Source organism: Rhinolophus sinicus, linkage group LG04, assembly GCF_036562045.2.
Source record: "Rhinolophus sinicus isolate RSC01 linkage group LG04, ASM3656204v1, whole genome shotgun sequence".
NCBI classification, from domain to species: domain Eukaryota; kingdom Metazoa; phylum Chordata; class Mammalia; order Chiroptera; family Rhinolophidae; genus Rhinolophus; species Rhinolophus sinicus.
Genome location: NC_133754.1, coordinates 112,643,524 through 112,663,131, shown reverse-complemented (window position 1 = coordinate 112,663,131; position 19,608 = coordinate 112,643,524). Strand labels below are relative to the sequence as shown.

The 19,608-nt window shown below is 36.5% G+C and overlaps 1 protein-coding gene and 1 long non-coding RNA gene across 4 annotated transcripts in view; both read right to left on the bottom strand.

Moving 5' to 3' along the window:
- The window catches only part of LOC109434759 (uncharacterized), a 31,222-nt gene extending 25,299 nt beyond the window's left edge, over positions 1 to 5,923 (bottom strand). Inside the window, exon 1 of one of the 3 annotated variants that reach the window (XM_074330238.1) lies at positions 5,651 to 5,923. The gene's annotated coding sequence lies outside the window, so the exon portion shown is untranslated. The remainder of the gene's footprint in view (positions 1 to 5,650) is intronic. The other 2 variants (XM_074330237.1, XM_074330236.1) reach the window with 2 other exon arrangements.
- A 1,646-nt stretch (positions 5,924 to 7,569) lies between these two features.
- LOC141571101 (uncharacterized) overlaps positions 7,570 to 19,608 on the bottom strand; it is a 53,983-nt gene continuing 41,944 nt past the window's right edge. Inside the window, exon 2 of the long non-coding RNA XR_012495666.1 lies at positions 7,570 to 7,759. This is a non-coding gene — a long non-coding RNA (uncharacterized LOC141571101). The remainder of the gene's footprint in view (positions 7,760 to 19,608) is intronic.

The window sequence follows — 19,608 nt, the reverse complement described above, 5'->3', positions numbered from 1 at the left end:
CTGTGAATAAAACTATAAACATTTTCTCTAGGCTTTTGTATGAACATAATTTTTCAAATCAACTGAGTAAATGTCAAGGAGTGCATTGCTAGATTGTATAGTAGAGACTAGGTTTAACTTTATAAGAAGCCACCACACTGTCTTCCAAAAGTGAATGTATCATTTTGTATTCTCACCAGCAATGACATAGAGTTTTTCTGCTCCATATTCTCTCCAGCGTTAAGTGTTGCCAATATTTTGGATTTTGACCATTCTAACAGGTGTGTACTGGTATCTCATAATCTGCAATTCTGAAATGACATCCAATGCTGGGCTTCTTTTCATGTGCCTATTTGCCATAAGTATATCTTCTTCTGTGAGGTGTCTGTTCAACTCTTTCACCAATTTTTTATTTGGTTATTCATTTCCTTGTTGTTGAGTTTAAGAGTTATTTGTATATGTTAGATAAAAAAATTTTATCAGATATGTCTTTTGCCAGTATTTTCTCTCAGTCTGCAACTTATCTTTTCATTCTCCTGACATTCTTCCACAGAGCAAAAGTTTTTAATTTTAATGAAGTCAAACTGATCAGTTTGTTCATTCATGCATTACACATTTTTAAAAAAATATAGTTCTTTTATTTCCAATCTTACCAAGGACGAACCTTGTGTATGTAATTCTTCTTCCAGGATATTTTCTGCATTACAATTTTGATGTTATCCAAAACCTCATTGCCAAACACAAGGTAACCTAGGGTTTTCTTTTATGTGACCTTCCACAAGTTTTATACTTTTGTATTTCATTTCTAAGATTATTATGATCCATTTCGAGTTAATATTTGTGAAAGTCTGTATCTCTGTTTATTGGTTTTGCTTTAATATTTTTAATTTAAGAAAATGCCTTAAACTGCTGTCAAATATTCCCATTTCACAGCAAAATATAAACGCTACGTCTATTTTGCAATTATTTCATGTCAATTTCATGATTTTTCCTTGCCATATATTTCTATTCTTATTGGAATTACAACAAAATATCCAAAAAGCCACACTCTTCACTTACTATGTCATATTGAAATATTTTTGTACGTCTTTTTCTTCATAAATGTGGTAATGTATTATTGAACAGGGATGTAATCTTATTGTAATTAATGGTATTCTCTGGAAATATTATATACAAAGTGCTTAGCTTAGTCCCTGTTATTAAATATTAACTATATATAAACAGATAAATATATTTCCCCTTGCATTTCAGCTTACCACGCAGCACAATATATAGAATAATTTCCTCAATGTATCTACCGAAAAAATTAAATACGAATTGAAGGAAGGTATCCGAGTGCAGCACAGACAGAAGGTTTGTAGTTCTGGCCTGTCTCAGTGAACATGGGAAAGTTATTTAATTTTTCTCAGCCTCATTTTCCATATTTGGTCAGCGAAGAAACTGGTCTAGATGATACGTAGAGGCATATAAATATTAATGCAAAATAAGAATTACTTAACTATTTAAGTTTTAAATATTTGGAAAAATACATTATGTAAACATTTATCACAAGTTATAAAAAAGCAGTTTTCCAATGCTAATATAAATAAAACATATGTGAGATCTGAAAAATGAAAGAAAATTAAAGTTTCACGGTGTAAAATTTATTTCAGGATTTTCGGCTTAAAAGAATTATAAATGATTAAAATACATATGGATGAAAATAACTCATTTAAATAAATGCCTAGTAATTTAGTATTTGATTAAAGAAATGCATTGTGATTTGATTTTTTTGTTAATATCACTCTTTCCCTTAAATTCTTTCTTTATACACAAAGGCAGTTTATAATTTTTAAGTATCCTTTCTTATATTTTCATCTTTTATATTGTTCATTTTGAAGGATACAACCCTAAGGGTCTGCAATTAAGTTTTACACTGTAGTTCACAGAAGAATGAGAGAAAATTCCACTTTTGACTGATACAGTTTTAGAACTAATGTTTTCTGATCTGGGTCAAAGTAATATAGTTGTTAAAATTCTGATATCATCATTGACTATCCTAAGAAACTCAGGATAATAAAGGGAAAGTACTTTATATTTTATGTTAAATTAATTTTATGGCTGCAATGGAAACTTTAAAATTTAACTTTCTTAATTTAACTGTAAATTATTTTGTACAGGTTTATTGAGATATAATCAGCATATAATACTATGTAAGTGTAATGTGTACAATGTGATAATTTGGCATACATATATATTGGGATATTATTACCACAATAAGGTTGGTTACCACATCTGTGACCTCACATAGTTACCATTTTATGTTTGTGTGGTGAGAACATCTACTATCCACTAAATTTCAATATTGAAAATAATCAAAAGTCCATTTCTTTTCAGTCAAAAAAAATTAGACAAGTTAGTGTGAATTTCCCTTAGAGGGCTCAGTCTAATCTTTATAACAACCTACTTGGAAATATGCCCAAATGTACACATACATACTGAAGGAGATTTAACATGCTTTTAAGAGCAATGAGAATATCTGGTATATTTTCAGTATATATATATATATATATATATATATATATATGTATACATTCTAACTTCTTTCACTTTAAAACTTTCTATATTCTCGACTCCAGATGTTATTTTATATCTACAAATACTAACTTTTGTTCATATTGTTCCCAGTGAATGGTGGGTTCTTCTCACATTGTTTATTTTGAAAGATCAATCATCAGGTTTCTGTAGACACAGGAAAGCAGCTTTCTGTCATGCCTTGCAAAAATTTTGTAAAGTCTGTGTCTGTTCATTCGGGCTGTCATGACAATAGCTCTGGTTCTTAAAGTAAAATTTCCCTGGGGAGCTTTCAATGTAGGCTCATCTCCATTGGCAACAAGGCAATGCGTGCGTCTCATCTTAGTACAGCAGAGGGCTTGGGGAGTATCAATGACCTCCAGATAGACTCCTTGGGCATCACAGACAGGTAAGGCCTATCACATGTTTTTATCATGGCATGCTTGTTTTCAAACTTTTGATACTAGACAAAAATGAAAAATACACAACATATCTTATCTCTCTCTCTCTCTCTCTCTCTCTCTCTTCCTCTCTCTCTCTCTCTCCCTGTCTCTCCCTCTTTCTCTCTCTCCTTCTTTCTCTCCTCTCTCTACCATAGATAATAAATACTTATGAAATACTTATATTTACATTAAATCCAGAAAATTGCTTCTCTAAATTCTTTTCAGCTTTTCCCCAATGGTTATATTTTACATAACTTTAGCACAATATTAATGCTAGAAAATCGGGTTCAGTACATGTGTGTGTAATCCTTCCTGCCATTCCATCCTGTAACCACTACCACAGTTTCAATACACAACCATTCCATCACCACAAAAGTCTCCCTCATGCTGCCCCTCTCTTTTCCCCACTACCCCTAGCTCCTAATAACCACTAGCTTGTTTTCCATCACTATAATTTTCTCATGTCAAGAATTTTATATAAATGGACTCATGCAATGTGTGGTCTTTAGACACTGGCTCTTTACTCAGCATTAAATTTTCAAGATTCATCCAAGATGTTGCACCTACCAAAAGTTTGCTTGTTTAGGGCTGAGTAGTATCCCTTGGTATGCATAAACCATAGTATGCTTAACCATTCACCCGTTAAAGGATATTTTGGGTCTTTCCAGTTTCAGGAAAATGAAACTAAAGTTGTTATATACAGGTTTTTGTGTGAATACAAATTTTAATTTCTCTAGGATAAATGCCTGGAGTGCAATTACTGAGTCATATGATAAAAGTATATCAAACCATTTTTTAGAATGGCTGTACCATTTTACACTCCCGTCAAGAGTGTATGAGAGCCCAGATTCTGTGTATCTCCTCCATTATTTGTTTGTCAGTCTTATTTATATTAGTTGTTCCTGTAGTTGTGTAGTGACATATCACTGTAGTCTAATTTGCATTTTCTTAATGGCCACTGATATGAAATCTCTTTTTATGTGTTCATTTATTGCCTTCCAAATATTTTCCTTAGTGAAATGTGTTTTCATGTTCATTGTCCATTTTCTAATTGGGTTGTATGTTTTTCTATTGTTGAGTTAGAGTTTCCTTATATGTTCTAGAAACAAGTCCTTTGTCAAATATGTGGTTTGCAAATATGTTTTCTAGTTGAGAGCTTATATTTTTCATCCTTTTAAACAAGGTATTTTCAGGGCAAAGTTTTATAATTTTGCTGAAGTCCAATTTGTCATTTTTTCTCATCTACAAAGCTCATAAAACTGGCACATTTACCAGAATGCCATATCGAGTGATGTATAAAATAATAAAAATAACAAATATTTATAGGTTCATTGTGTGTGCCACATAATATTGCAAACATTTCTTATCTAATTTAACTCTTACAACACTACTACAAGTTAAAAAAAATCATACCATCCCATGTTATAAATGAGGCACAGAGAGATTAAGAAAATTGCCCAATGATCACACAGCTAGTAAGTGCCATAGTTAGGATTTAAACCCAGGGAGTCTGACTCCCAACTTAGAGTATCAGAAAAAAAAATAACTTTTATTTATTTCAATGAAAAATATATGATCCAGAGTGTTAGAGGGATGACACTCTGGCCTATTCATTTTCTCGTTGTGAAGATAGCAACATGGAGAAAAATCCTTTTGAGAGCAAAGATGTGGCATAGTTGCCCAATATTTAAAATATTTAGCTGGTGCCTGAGGGATGCTGGGCTAGGGTGCACACCACCCTAGTCACAGATTCAATGGGCACTAACAACATTAGTTTGAGACCAACATTGTTTGAATGGTGCTCCTTTGCCTCATACTGCCATCACTGGGGTTGCAGCCAGGACACATGGGCGTAGGATTAATTGCTCTAAATTTTCTAAACATTGGGAAAATCTCAGAGGGAAATAATATTTCTGTGATTTCCAAATACTTATGGTCACTGATGACCATCTCAATACAAGGTTCATATGTTATCCAACAAAGGAAAGGCATATTCTGAAGATCAAATGATATTTTAATGTATTGGGTGGCACTCCCTAGTTATTAAAGCAGAAAGTGTGAAAATGTGAAGATATTTTTAGTGTGTTTGATTTTATTTTTTTATACAAGCATAATTTTACATACCTATTAAAGTGTTATCACTTACACTTTTTCTAATACATTATTTTTTTCTATTTGACTGCTTTCTTTTCCCATATCACTGCTTCCACAAGAAACCAATATTGGAACACTAGGTTTGGGGGGATTTCTGGTCACATGGCAGAGTAGGTGAATGCTGTGCTTGCCTCCTCTCCCTAACACATCAATATTAGAACTAAAATACAGAGCAACCATAATTGAGAATTGTCTGTTGTCTAACTGAACTGCAGTCCCACCTCTGAGGACATACAGAAGAAGCTACTTTGAGACTGGTAGGATGGGTAGAACACAGAACAGTCCAGGCCCACACCGACTTGTGATCATTAAAAATTGGAAGGAATATCTCAGCTGTGGATGTGCCCTGGAGGAGGAGGTGTCCCAGCCCCAAACTAGGTTGCCCAGACCAGGGTTCCACTGCCAGGGAGCAAAGTCCCCATTACTTCTGGCTGTGAAAACCAGCATAGATTGTGGCTGGTTGAGACGAGGACAGCTAGAGACCCAGGGAAGCCTCTTTAAGTGCCCACGCACAGACTTACTTGCTGAGGACTCACTCTCTTTGAGCTCCAGCACTGGGGCAGCAGCTTGAAAGTTGCCATAAACATATGAGGAGGAATTGATTTGTCTGGCTTTAAAACAAGGTTTAGAGGGGCAGCTTTCTCCCAGGCAGAAGTGGAGGTAGAATCCATTGTTTCTTTTTTGAGCCCTCTCCACGCCCAGCCTACAGACATGGGAGGCTGTCATATCTGAGTCTCTATCAACCTGGTTAACACTGTTCCTCTGCCCCACCCTGGTGATTCCCTGACACCCCACCCCAAATTTGGACCCACCCAAACCACTTCCAGGGCAGGGCACAAGCTGTGGCTGAACTTGGCCTGTGGGAAGGCACCTTCCAAGAAGCCCCAGGGCTTGCATTCTCAGTGGGTGGCTTCAGCCAAAACCAGAGCATCACCCAGTCTCTTCCAAGGATGACACACCCAAAGGGAAGGCTGGGCAGGCACCAGAGCCTTACTGACATGAATCCTTCTCCATAGAGTCAGCCCCTGCACAGTAGCCCCTCCACGATAGTCATGGCCAGTCCTCACAACCAATCAGCCTGAGAGTCAATCCCTCCCACTGAAGTGCAAGAGGCAACTAAAGTTCAACTACAACGGCACACACAACCCATAAAAGTGACACCTGGAACACCCAGCTCAGGTGACTAGGGTGACTGTGCCACTGGGCCCAACAGCACACCTACTACCTAAGACCACTCGACTAAGACCAAAAGGCATAGCAGCCTTACCTAATACATAGAAAGAAATACAGGGAGGCTGCCTAAATGGGGCGACAAGAAACATGTCCAAAATGAAAGGACAGAACAAAGCTCCAGAAAAAGAACCAAACAAAATGGAGACAAGCAATCTACCAGACACAGAGTTCCAAACACTGGTTATAAGAATGTTCAATGATTTCAATAAGAATTTCAACAAAAAGATAGGAAACATACAAATGGAGATAGAAAACAAACAAAAAAGAACCAGTCAGAAATAAAGAATACAATAATGGAAATGAAGAATACATTAGAGGAAATCAACAGTAGACTAGATGAAGCAGAGGACTGAATCAGTTATTTAGAAAATAAGGTAGCAGAAAATACCCAATAAGAACAGCAAAAAAAAAAAAAAAAAAAAAGAAAAGAAAAAAGAAAAAAGAAAAGAAAAGGGAAAAAAAGAATACAATAAAATGAGGATAATTTAAGGGCCTCTGGGACAACATCTCAAGCGTACCAACATTTGCATCACATGGGTACTAGAAGGAGGAGAGAGAGAGCAAGGAACTGAAAATCTATCTGAGGAAATTATGACTGAAAATTTCCTTCACCTAGTGAAGGAAATAAACATACAAGACCAGGAAGTGCAGAGAGTCCCAAATAAGTGAACCCAAAGAGGCCCACACCAAGACACATCATAATTCAAATGCCAAATGCCAAATGTTAAAGACAAAGAAAGAATCTTAATAATAGCAACAGAAAGACAACTAGTCACCTACAAGGAGCTCCCATAAAACTATCAGCTGATTTCTCAACAGAAACTCCAGGCCAGAAGGGATTGGCACGAAATACTCCAAGTGATGAAAAGCTAGGACCTAGAGCCAAGATTACTCTACCCAACAAAATTATCATTTAGAACTGAAGGAGAGATAGAGCTTCCCAGAGAAGGAAAAGCTAAAGGAGTTCATCTCCACCAAGCCAGTATTACAAGGAATGTTAGAGGGACTTCTTTGAGATAGAAAAAAAAAAGGATAAAAGATATGAATAATAAAATGGCAATAACTATGTATCTCTCAACAATTATTTTCAATGTAAATGAATCAAATGTTCCAAAAAGATAACGTGGCAGCAGTTGCCCCCCTCCTGGCCTGCCATTCCCATTATTTTGGGAGTGTACTCTTTATATACTTTAATATACTTTAATAATCCACTTATTTGGCTTTTTAATAATCCACTTATATGACTCATTTGGTACGTCCTGGAATTCCTTCTGCGACGATACAAGAACACTTTCTTTTCTTTACTGGCGTCATGTGTGGCAACCGTGAATGGATTATTCTTCACCGACATCTGTTGTCACTCAGCTGCCTGGTGGTCTGTCCCCTCGTGTCTACCCCTAAAAAGAAAGCAGAGTCTGTGAGACTATTCCTTTCAGGGACACTGCTTCACCTTTATGCCATCTCCTTGTTTGGCCCCAAAGGATGGCTGGCTAGCCAATGACGGGTAAGAGTCCTCAAGAGAGGAATGACCTAAGACAGGCACAGTCGTGTGGGGACCACCAGGAGAACTCACAGGGTCGATAGAGGTGGGCATAGCCCCCCACCTTCTCCCATCTAAGGAGAGCATCTGCCTCTGTGGCTGTATTCCTTCTAACAACCTGCTTGGGAGGTTATTCTTGATGTGATAACATCAGTTCTCCATCTCAGTAAGTTTTCAACATAAAGGTTTTGTCCCCTGGGGAGGTACAAACAATAATTATTTATACATCATGGGACTTTCGATAGGCAAAGGTGATTGGTTTGAATCAGTTTTCTGGTATCATGTATGAGACTCACAGACCGAAGGAAAACAATGCTACTTCCTTGTGTGTTCATCAATAAAAGCCAGAAGGCGGCCCGATTCGGGGCTCTCAGTCCTTTGAGGCTGTGAGAACTTTGGCCCCTGTTTCAAAACTTTCTTGATTTCTGTTTCTTTCTTAACCCTTCACCACCCCTTCTCGTTCTCTTACTGCCCGTGTTGCGCTGGACGCGACGGACATCTAGACTGAATCTTTCACAGTAAGAACAAAGCCACAAGGCTGCTTTTCCTCTCCACTTTCTTACTGAGGCTGTTCCCTTTGCCTGCTCCCTGTTCCTTCTTTCATTTTTTCTAGCACTCTGGCAAAGTCCTTAGATGCATTGTGGGCATGGGTGGGTCAGTTAAAAGCCACAAGACTCCCACCACTTGAAGTTTCCAATGACAGGGTGAATTGGTCACAGATCAGGGTAAATGGGTGCTAGGCATCCCCAACAACTGGAAGGCAATATCAGTGCAATGATGTACACAGTTCCACACTCATACAATAACCCCCCACAACACCGCCCCCCGCAGTTCCCAGTGTTAAGAGTTAGTACAGACTCCCAGATTCTGATCCTCTCTCAACTTTATCTCCATCATTCCTTCTGTGAACAAGTGCCTTTCAGCCGCTTGCCTTGCCTCTGCAACAGAATTACACTTAGCAACTCTTTTCCCTTACTGGTGGGGTTCTGGATGTGTCTCACTTTTCAGCAGGCTCTCTGAAAGGACCTGCCTTTCATGCTTCCTCTGCCAGGGACATGTTAAGATGGGATATTGTTTGGACTGAGTCCGAGTTGTTCCAGGATTTGTGCCTGAGAAGCCACAGGGCAGAGGGTGGTGGGGCACACCGCGTGGCTGAGTGTGAGACCTGAGTATATTGAGACTTACTGACCCAGGAGAGTCCAGAAATAAATCCATGCCTATATGGCCATTTAATCTACGACAATGGAAGCAAGAATGTACGGTGGGGTAACGACAGTCTAGTCAATAAATGGTGCTGGGAAACCTGGACAGACACATGCAAAAAAATGAAGCTGGACCACCTGCTTACACCATATACAAAAATAAATTCAAAATGGCTTAAAGACTTAAATGTAAGATCTGAAACCATAAGATTCCTAGAAGAAAATATAGGAAGAAACTTCACAGACATTACCCGGAGTAAGATTTTTACTGATATATCCCCTCGTGCGAGGGAAGTAAGAGAAAAAAATAAACATGTGGGATTACATCAAACTAAAAAGTTTTTTCACAGCAAAGGAAACCATCAATAAAACAAAAAGGGATCCTACTGAATGGGAAAAGATATTTGCCAATGATATATCTGATAAGGGGTTAATATCACAAATTTATAAAAAAACTCACTCAACTCCAAAAAGCAAACAACCCAATTGAAAAATGGGCAGAGGACATGAAGAGACGCTTTTCTAAAAAGGACATACAGATGGCAAACAGACATATGAAGAAATGCTCGACCTCACTAATCATCAGAGAAATGCAAATAAAAACCACAATGAGATACCGCCTCACCCCAGTCAAAATGGCTATCATCAATAAATCAACAAACAAGTACTGGCGCGGATGTGGAGAAAAGGGAACACTGGTGCACTGTTGGTGGGAATGCAGATTGGTGCAGCCACTATGGAAAACAGCATGGAGGTATCTCAAAAATCTGAAAATGGAACTACCTTATGATCCAGCAATTCCACTCCTAGGTATCTATTCGGAGAAATCCAAAACTCTAATTCAAAAATCTTTATGCACTCCTATGTTTATTGCAGTATTATACACAATAACCAAGACATGGAAACAACTGAAATACCCATCAGTAGATGACTGGATTAAGAAACTGTGGTACATTTATACAATGGAGTATTATGCAGCCATAAAGAAGAAAGAAATCTTACCATTTGCAACAACATGGATGGACCTAGAGAACATTATGTTAAGTGAAATAAGTCAGACAGAGAAAGACAAATACCATATGATCTCACTTATATGTGGAATCTAAAGAAAAGAATAAGTGAATGAACTAATCAGAAACAGTTTTGGAGACATAGAGGAAAAACTGAGGGTTGCTAGAGGGGTGGGAGGGTGGGGATAAGGGGGAAGGTGAGGGGATTAGAAAACAGTCAGTACCACAAGATGGCCACGGGGTTTTGAAAATTAATTTGGAGAATGTAATCAATAATGTTGTAAAGATTTTGTAGGGTATCCAATGGACACTTGTCCCATTTAGGAGACCACCTCAGGGATGATGTAGATGCCTGATCACTGCACTGTACACCTGAAGTTGAAGCTGAACAATAATGAATGCCAACTATAATTATATATATATATATATATATATATATATATATATATATATATATATATATATGCTTACGAGAAGCGGAGTACAGCATTAGGAATAGAGACAGTGGAAATGTAATGGCTCTGTGTGATGTCAGAGGGATAGTGGATGGGGGGAGGGGGGTTCACACAGTGTGAGGGATACAAATGATAAACATCTAAGTATTACTTTGTCTTGTGCACCTGAAACTAATTTTAAAAAAAATGAAGATACTTTAAGGGATATGTGATCATAGGAGTACCAGAAGGAGAAGAGAGGGACCAAGAGATTGAGAACCTGTTTGAAGAAATAATGACTAAAAACCTCCATATACCTGGCAAAGGAAATAAACATACAAACCCAGGAGACGCAGAGTCCCAAAAAGGATGAACCCAAAAAGGCCCACACCAAGACACATCATAATTAAAATGCCAAAGGTTAAAGACAAAGAGAGAATGCAGCAAGAACAAGACAACTAGTTACTACAAGGAAGCTCCCATAAGACTGTCAGCTGATTTCTCAACAGAAACTTTGCAGGCCAGAAGGGCATGGAAGAAAATATTTAAAGTGATGAAAAACTAGATAAGACCTGGTCTTACATTATAATAAAATAAGACCGGGTCTTATATTAATTTTTGCTCCAAAAGATGCATTAGAGCTGATTGTCCGTCTAGGTCTTATTTTTGGAGAAACACAGTAAGTAAACAGAAATTCATCCCAGACACAGTGGCCTTAAATGACACACTAGACCAGATGGATTTAATTGATATTTTTAGAGCATTTCACCCCAAAGCAGCAGGATATACATTCTTTTCAAGTGTACATGGAACATTTTCCAAAATAAACCACATGTTGGACCACAAAACAAGTCTCAATAAATTTAAAAAGATTGAAATCATATCAAGCATCTGCTTTGACCACAGTGGTATGAAACTAGAAATGAATTGAAAGAAAAAAACCTAGAAACACACAAACAAGTGGAGACTAAATAACAAGTTACTAAATAATGAATGGGTCAACAATGAGATCAAGGAAGAAATCAAAAGTCACCTTGAGATAAATGAAAATGAAAACACAATGAACCAAAATCTATGGGACACAGCAAAAGCAATCTTAAAAGGGAAATTCATAGCAATGCAGGCGTACTTAAAGAAACAAGAAAAATCTCAAAACAGTATACTTTTATACCTAAGGAGCTGGAAAAAGAACAGCAAACAAAGCCCAATGTGAGTACAAGGAAGGAAATAATAAATATCAGTGTGGAAATAAACAAAATAGAGACGTAAAAAACAATACAAGAGCTCAATGAATCCAAGAGCTGGTTTTGTGAAAAGATAAACAAAATAGACAAACCTTTAACATGACTCACCAAGAAAAAAGAGAGGACCCAAATAAATAAAATCAGAAATGAAAGAGGAGAAGTGACAACCGACACCAGAGAAATACAAAATATTTTAAGAAAATACTACAGGCAACTATACACCAACAAACTGGACAATCTGGAAGAAATGGATGAAATCCTGGAAGCATACAATCTTTCAAGGCTAAATCAAGAAGAAACAGAAAATCTGAACAAACCAATTACTACCCATAAAATTGAATCAGTAATCAACAAGTTTCCAACAAACAAAAGTCCAGAAGCAATGTGTGACACAGAGCCTTTCCATCGTAATAAAAAAAATATGGTGAATGCTGCTGCCAAATACCATCCAACGGAAAGGCAGTGATCTTCAATATGGGAAGTGGTGCGTCAAACCTTAGTAATAGTGTGTAATAAGTTTTAACTTGTTTCGTACAGTCAGTTGGGTGTGAGCTACAGTTGAGAGAAGGTGTGTTTTAAAGTGTGCCATAAATCATCCTCCATCATGACAATGCTCTGTGTCACACATCGCTTCTGGTATACGGCAATTTCTGTCAAATAAAAACATTATGGTATGTCCTCATCCCCTTATTCACCGATCTGGTAACATGCAACTTCTGGCTCTTCCCCAAAGTCAAAATGATTCAAGACATTGAGGCAGCCAGAGAGCACAACTAATGACACTCACAAAAGAGGACTCCAGAACTGCTTCAGAAAGTGGCAAGAACAATGGGATAAGTGTGTTCAAAGCGAGGGGGAGTATTTTGAGGGAGATTAATGGCAATGTGTCTTTTATTGTAATACATCTTTTTAAATTTAAACACTCACCGTATTGTTTAATCACACCTTGTGTATATATAAAAACCATACAACTCAACACCAAAAAGACAAACAATTCAATTAAAAATTGGGCAGAATACATGAATAGACATTTCTCCAAAGAGGCCATACAGATGGCCAATAGACATATGAAAAGATACTCAATGTCACTAATCATCAGAGAAATGCAAATAAAAACCCCAATGAGATATCACTTCACTCTTGTCAGAATAGCTGTCATCAATAAATCAACAAACAACAAGTGCTGGCAAGGATCTGGAGAAAAAGGAACATTTGTGCACTGTTAGTGGGATTGCAAACTGATGCAGCCACTAAGGAAAATAGTATGGAGGTTCCTCAAAATATTAAAAATAGAACTACCTTATGACCCAGCAATTCCACTGCTGGGTATTTATCCAAAGAAATCCAAAACACTAATTTGAAATAATATATACACCCCTATGGTGTATTGTGAATACACCACTATTCACAATAGCCAAAATATAGAAACAACAAAAGCACCCATCAATAGACGATTGGATAAAGAAAGTGTGGTGCATTAATACAATGGAGTATTACTCTGCCATAAAAAAGAGTGAAAAAAGAAAAAAATATATATTTATTTACAGGACGTAAAGTATAGCATAGGGAATATAGTCAATGGTGTTATGATAGCTATGTATGATGTCAGAGGGGTAGTAGACTTGGTGGGGTTATCGCTTTGTGAGGGCTGTAACTGTCTAATCGTTATGTTGTTTTATACAACTGAAACTAATTTTAAAAAGTAAATAAAGCATGGAGGAAAGAGCTGTTCAGGAATGGACTGGACAGGGAATGAAAAAGGCTAGAATTTCAAATTTGAGTCTGCGTAAGAATCATTTGGGGCTATTAATGGAGATTCCTAGGCTTTAGCTGCAGGAATTGAGATTCAGTAGGTCTCAGGCCCAAGAAACTGCTGCTTGCTACATAGATAGATAGATAGATAGATAGATAGATAGATAGATAGATAGATAGATAGATAGATAGATATGAATTTTTTTAACTGATCACTTTTATTTTAATACATTTACAGGCCCTTGGTCAAGCATTATATGTTAATAATTTATAAAGCAGATTAGTAAATTATTCAAATACAATAATTGAATGCACCACGCCACAGAGTACTGTGGCCATTGGTTTTAAGTGTAATAAATTATCTTTAGGTTGAAAAGAGCAGAAGCTAAAGATATGACTACATCCTAACTAGGGGCAAGGGTCAAACCAAATTATGGTCAGTTTAAAAATGCTTTAAGACTATCAGAGCTGATTAAAACTTATAAGTTAGGCAGAGACATAATACTATGTGAATAGAGAGAAGTGTTACAAACACAGTAGCCATATTTTCATTAAAATAGAGTTTATTAGCTTTTCTTTTAATATATACATGAGGAGGAATAAAACACATAAGTTGTAGCATTCTTTTCAAAATAAAACTGCAATCAATACTTGAAACACCAAGCTCCAAAATTCCATAAAAAATGTTTTTTTTAGGTGGTAGACTGTAATATTTTATATACAATTCTTTATCATTTATGTTTCTGTCCTTTAAAAATGATGGAACCTGCAGCACTCAATATAATGTGGAGCCTTGCTATATTGAAAGTATTCCTTGGCCCAGAAATGCTTTGTGTATAGGCAAAATTTCCAGGAATACATTTGCATAGGTAGGAGAAAGATTTCACATAGTTGAGAACATTCATTTTTTTAAAAACAATATTTCAAGTTAAGGTGACATTTTACCAATCTCCCAAAAGATTGATTACTTAACTTCCTGCCCATCAAAGCCTGAGGTAAGCGTTCCTAAGATCTGTATGTTTCCTCTTAAATGGCAAGACTTCAATGGGACACCCACAGCCCAGTTAGCATGTAGGGGAGAAAAGCTGTTTCATGTCACCCACTTTCATATCACCATTATTAGGGCCCAATTCCTTTCAATTTATTACATGTGAATTAACACTACTCTTCATAATCTTCCTTTACCAAATCTAGAAAAAAGAAACTTAGGTGATCAAAGCAGGTATATGGCACAGCCCTACTGTAAAAAAACTTTTTTTTTTTTTTTTAATGAGTGCGTAGCTCACAGTGGCCCATGCAGGGATCAAACCCACAAACTTGGTGTTATTAGCACCATGTTCTAACCGACTGAGCTAACTAGCCACCCCTTAAAAAAAACCTGTTTTTAAAAGAGGGCATTTCTATGAAGATACAGATATCAACCTTAAGTTTCAGTGCAATTTTAAACTTTGATACTTGTAGAAACATAGATGCTACAAACTAACAAAACATCATTTGAAAATTTGGTTGAAGTTCTCTTAAATGTATTTAGTTTTGTAATTTTAAATATTAAGCTTTTAATCTTACATTGGCTGAAACAAAAATTTTTAAATATATATAAATTCTAGATACCAAACTCAGGTAAGATGTGATGCAAATATCTCTGCCAAGTTTTGGGGCTGTTTTCTCATACTACAGTATCTTTTAATGAACACAAGTCTTTAATTTTTATATGCTAGAGTTAATTTTTTCCCTATACCAAGATCAAAGATCCTCCTCATTCTTCTAAAAATTTTAAAAAACTGCATTTATCAATTACAACATTAAATCAATTATAATAGACTTTTGTGTGCAGTATGGGAAAAGGGTCAATTTCTTCCCCCTACTCCCCATATGGAGATCAATTCTCCCAGCACTATTTTTTGAGAAATACACTATTTCTGCATTTACCTGCAATGATACATGTCATAAATCAAGTTTCCAAATATGTGTGGGTCTCTCCACGGCTTCCCTTCTCAATTAGCTCCCAGTATTACAGGGAGCTGATTTCCACCCTGATGTTTTTCAGGCGACACAGTATGAATTCAAACCTAAAACCCATATGGCTATTGTCTTGCATTTAGAAATGATCACAAAAACTTTTTTTTTTCTTGCCCTATGGGGGCCAAGAGAAAGGTAGGCATGTATTTTCACTGTCTCCATGTGGGATTTTCCTAGTCCAGGTACAGCCGCCCTTCAGAAATCCTGGACCTATGGGAGAGGATTTTTCTCCCTGTATGGGCATCAGTCTCTCTCCCAAATTAGGGGCTCATGGCCCTTTAAAACCCAGGGTCTGGGAGAAACTACCAAGCAAATGACAGACTAGGCACACACGTTCTTGCTTTTCCAGGTCTCTGAAGAATTCCCTTATTTTGACTCAGCCATACATTAACACAGAAGCCAAAATACTTTACTAGGCATTTTTTAGGAAAGGGTTTCTCTGAATATTTAGTTTTCCAAGTTTTAACTTTCCTTTGATTCTTCTTTCGCACTATCCTCAGCATTAATCAACTCCTGCCATTTATGCCAGTTACTACAGAATTTCACTACCTTATTCATTATCGTTATTTCATTTTGTTTTACGTGTCTCAGACCATCTATTTAAATTTTTTTCCTAAAAATCCAAGCCCTAAAAGATTCATTCTCAAGTATTTTATTGTTTCTATGCAGAGAAATGCTCATTTATTCCAAGATTTTATTTTAACAGATTTGTTCATCTTTTCAAGAGACCCTGGTCCTTTCTTCTTGGGCCACATTTCATGACAGCTGTGACTCTGTAGTGGGTGACATAAGAGTCCCTGAAGAGTCAGCACAATTGCTCTCGTCAGAGAGGCTACACTGGGGCAAAGGTACCTGTTTGTACCCTTGGATTTCATTTTCTTAGTGTTCTCAAAATACCAAAATCAATAACATAATCAGAATGTGTGTCCTACTTAAAAGTACATCTCTCTAGCTAGAAATTTTTGTTTCAAAGTTTCTTTGATACCCTAGTGCTTAGGTAAATATTCACTGAGGAAGGGATTTGAAAGTAATAGCAGAACATATACTGGACGTTAGTGAAAGATGTCTATCTCTTAAAACTTAAGCAAGCAATCAAAATTAACTTTTGTTTCAGATTGGACATTCCTGAGACCAATTTTGGACTGCCATTTCTTGCCAGAACATTATATTTTTCACTTTTTTGTGGACTAAACAGTTATTTAAACATATATTTCAAAGATAATTACTGACTACTCAGTCATTTATTATGTATTTCCACATTAATCTGTATTGCCTAAATCTTTTGATGCAAATGTATTAAATAATGAAACAGCAAAATTGGTTGTGGTTTTCAAACGTTTGTTTTTTTGTTGTTGTTTTTTAAGATTTTATTGGAGAAGGGGAACAAGACTTTATTGGGGAACAGTGTGTACTTCCAGGACTTTTTTCCAAGTCAAGTTGTTGTCCTTTCAATCTTAGTTGTGCAAGGCGCAGCTCAGCTCCAGGTCCAGTTGCCATTGTTAGTTGCAGGGGGCGCAGCCCACCATCCCTTGTGTTAGTCAAACCGCAACCTTGTGGTTGAGAGGACTTGCTCCAACCAACTGAGCCATCTGGGAGCTCAGCGGCAGCTCAGCTCAAGGTGCTGTGTTCAATCTTAGTTGCAGGGGGGCACTGCCCACCATCCCTTGTGGGACTCGAGGAGTTGAACTGGCAACCTTGTGGTTGAGAGCCCACTGGCCCATGTGGGAATCAAACTGGCAGCCTTCAGAGTTAGGAGCATGGAGTTTCCAATTGCCTGAGCCACCGGGCCAGTCCTCAAATGTTTATTCTTATCAAAACTTCTTATGCATCACTCAGATTTGAAGAATTGCAGCCTTTAAATCTTTTCCTGCTCATCTGTCGTATTTCTCCATATTAAGAGACAATGGTGCTTTTTTAATCTAACGGTTCTATTGGCCCTGTTCACCGCCATCCAGTTATACATGAACAATAGGGTTAAATCACAAACAAACTTTCTCCCCTGATGTACATTCAAGAACTTCAAGTATAGTTCTTTGATAAGATGCCCGACCAGGACTGGTGCTGCCAATCACTGAAAGAAATGGGACGCTATTAATAAGCAAACAGCTACTTTACAAATTCTGTACTTAAATATTTTGATATAAATATTTGAGTCACAATATAAATTTGAAAATATAAATTTTAGCCCTGATTGACTTTGTTCTACCATTGATTACAAGTGAAAAACTAGCATTTCTATTAAAAATGCTCCTTAACAGTGTGAAACTCATCGTTATTATTTTTTATAAGAGTTGTACTTCCTAGATAAGCAGAACGTAGAGTTAAATGTCATGTCCTGGTTGTTTTATGGGTATATTTATGTTCTTCCCAAAATCATAATTTAATAATATCTAACTTCAAGTATCATAAGATATCAGATGAGCTGATTACTATTCATACACCTTTGGCTAAAGGAAACCTAATTTACACTCATGCCGTTTTAAAATGGAAGCAATACATGTGCATGGAGAAGTCATTCAAACACTTTGAAGGGCAAAAAATGAAAACACAAACCACGTTTTTACCCTCTACAGGCCCTGGTCCTGCTGTTCAGAGGTAAGCAATTTTTACTATCTTGTTTTTTCACTAAGTACTATTCCTTTGAACTCTAAATAATGCTATTTAATCACCTAATTTGCTTTATCAATTTTAAGTAAAATCTATTGACTTCTTATGAATAATAGAGAATATAGCTCATTTTCCCCACTTTTTCACCTAAAAGCACATTTTCCAGTTGTTCTTTAACCTAAAATGTTAAGTGTTTTTTATTTTTTTTACTTTCTCTAAATAATACATTACTGTACTCAATATTATGCTTAAATTATACATTGTCTTTCCATTTTGAGCAACATTGACAGACTCTGTAAGACGTAGAGATTCCCTCCCTTGCTACATTCTCCATGATGGCTTTCAACTTTTAGCAAATATAGGCCGATATTTATATGGTCAAACTTATGTAATTTACATTCTCTTTGTAATTATGGCAGTCTCCCACATTTTGTCCATAGGTTGATTTTGATCATGAAATCTCAAATGAATGACATTACCATGATTATGGGTTTGTTGTTGTTTGCACCACAGGTGTGTGTGGCATGATTTGATTTGCAAGAAGGCAGTGAAATATTTGAACATCTAAGCCTCCAAAAAAACCCAGGTTCCAGGAATCAAGAAAAAAAGCTAATTATCTTTTTCCTCTCCATTAACTGTTTGAAACTATGTCATTTTTTAAAAGTTACATGCCATCAAGTCTGAAATACATTGCTGAAGATGGATACAACCTGTAAGACATGACATTTTTAAATACATAAAAACATGGTAGTTTTTTTTTCAAATGTTGTACATTTATGGTACATTATTTCTTATTTTCCAGGAGTTTAATTACCTTTATTTTGAATGTTTAAAAAGAAACATAACACCTCTTCAGCACATCACCAAGATAACTTAATTCTTATTATTCTCTTTGATAAATCAATAATTTTGGACAGACAGCATGGTAGGCCTGCTGCCAGCTGTCGGTATCAATTCCTTGGGTGCTCAATTCAAGCACATCCAACTGTACCTGGATCTAATGACTGTCTCTTTCATCAAGTTTCTTTTTCATTTTTTGTTTCCTGAATGAGAGCATGATAGTTAATTTTCCTGTGCACTAGAATGCCTTAAGAAGGTTTTAATTTCTTTCATATTGCATTAACATTTTATTTAAGTTTCTAGTTGCAACGTGATTTACACTCTTTGTTTTGTAACATCCTGTCAAAATGATGAAAACTCAGCTCATTCATTAAAGAAAAATTTATTTCGATTGACTTTAAGCTTTTCAACAGAAGTGTTGGGGACAAAAATACAGTGAACTAATATTTTAAAGAATTGAAAAGAAACAAATTTTAAGCATTGAATTGTATACAACCAAGCTCTTTTAAATACGAGTGCACAAAAAAAGATGTCATCAGAAAATAAGGCCTCAAGGTTGAGAGCCTGCACTCCAACCAACTGAGCCATCTGGGAGCTC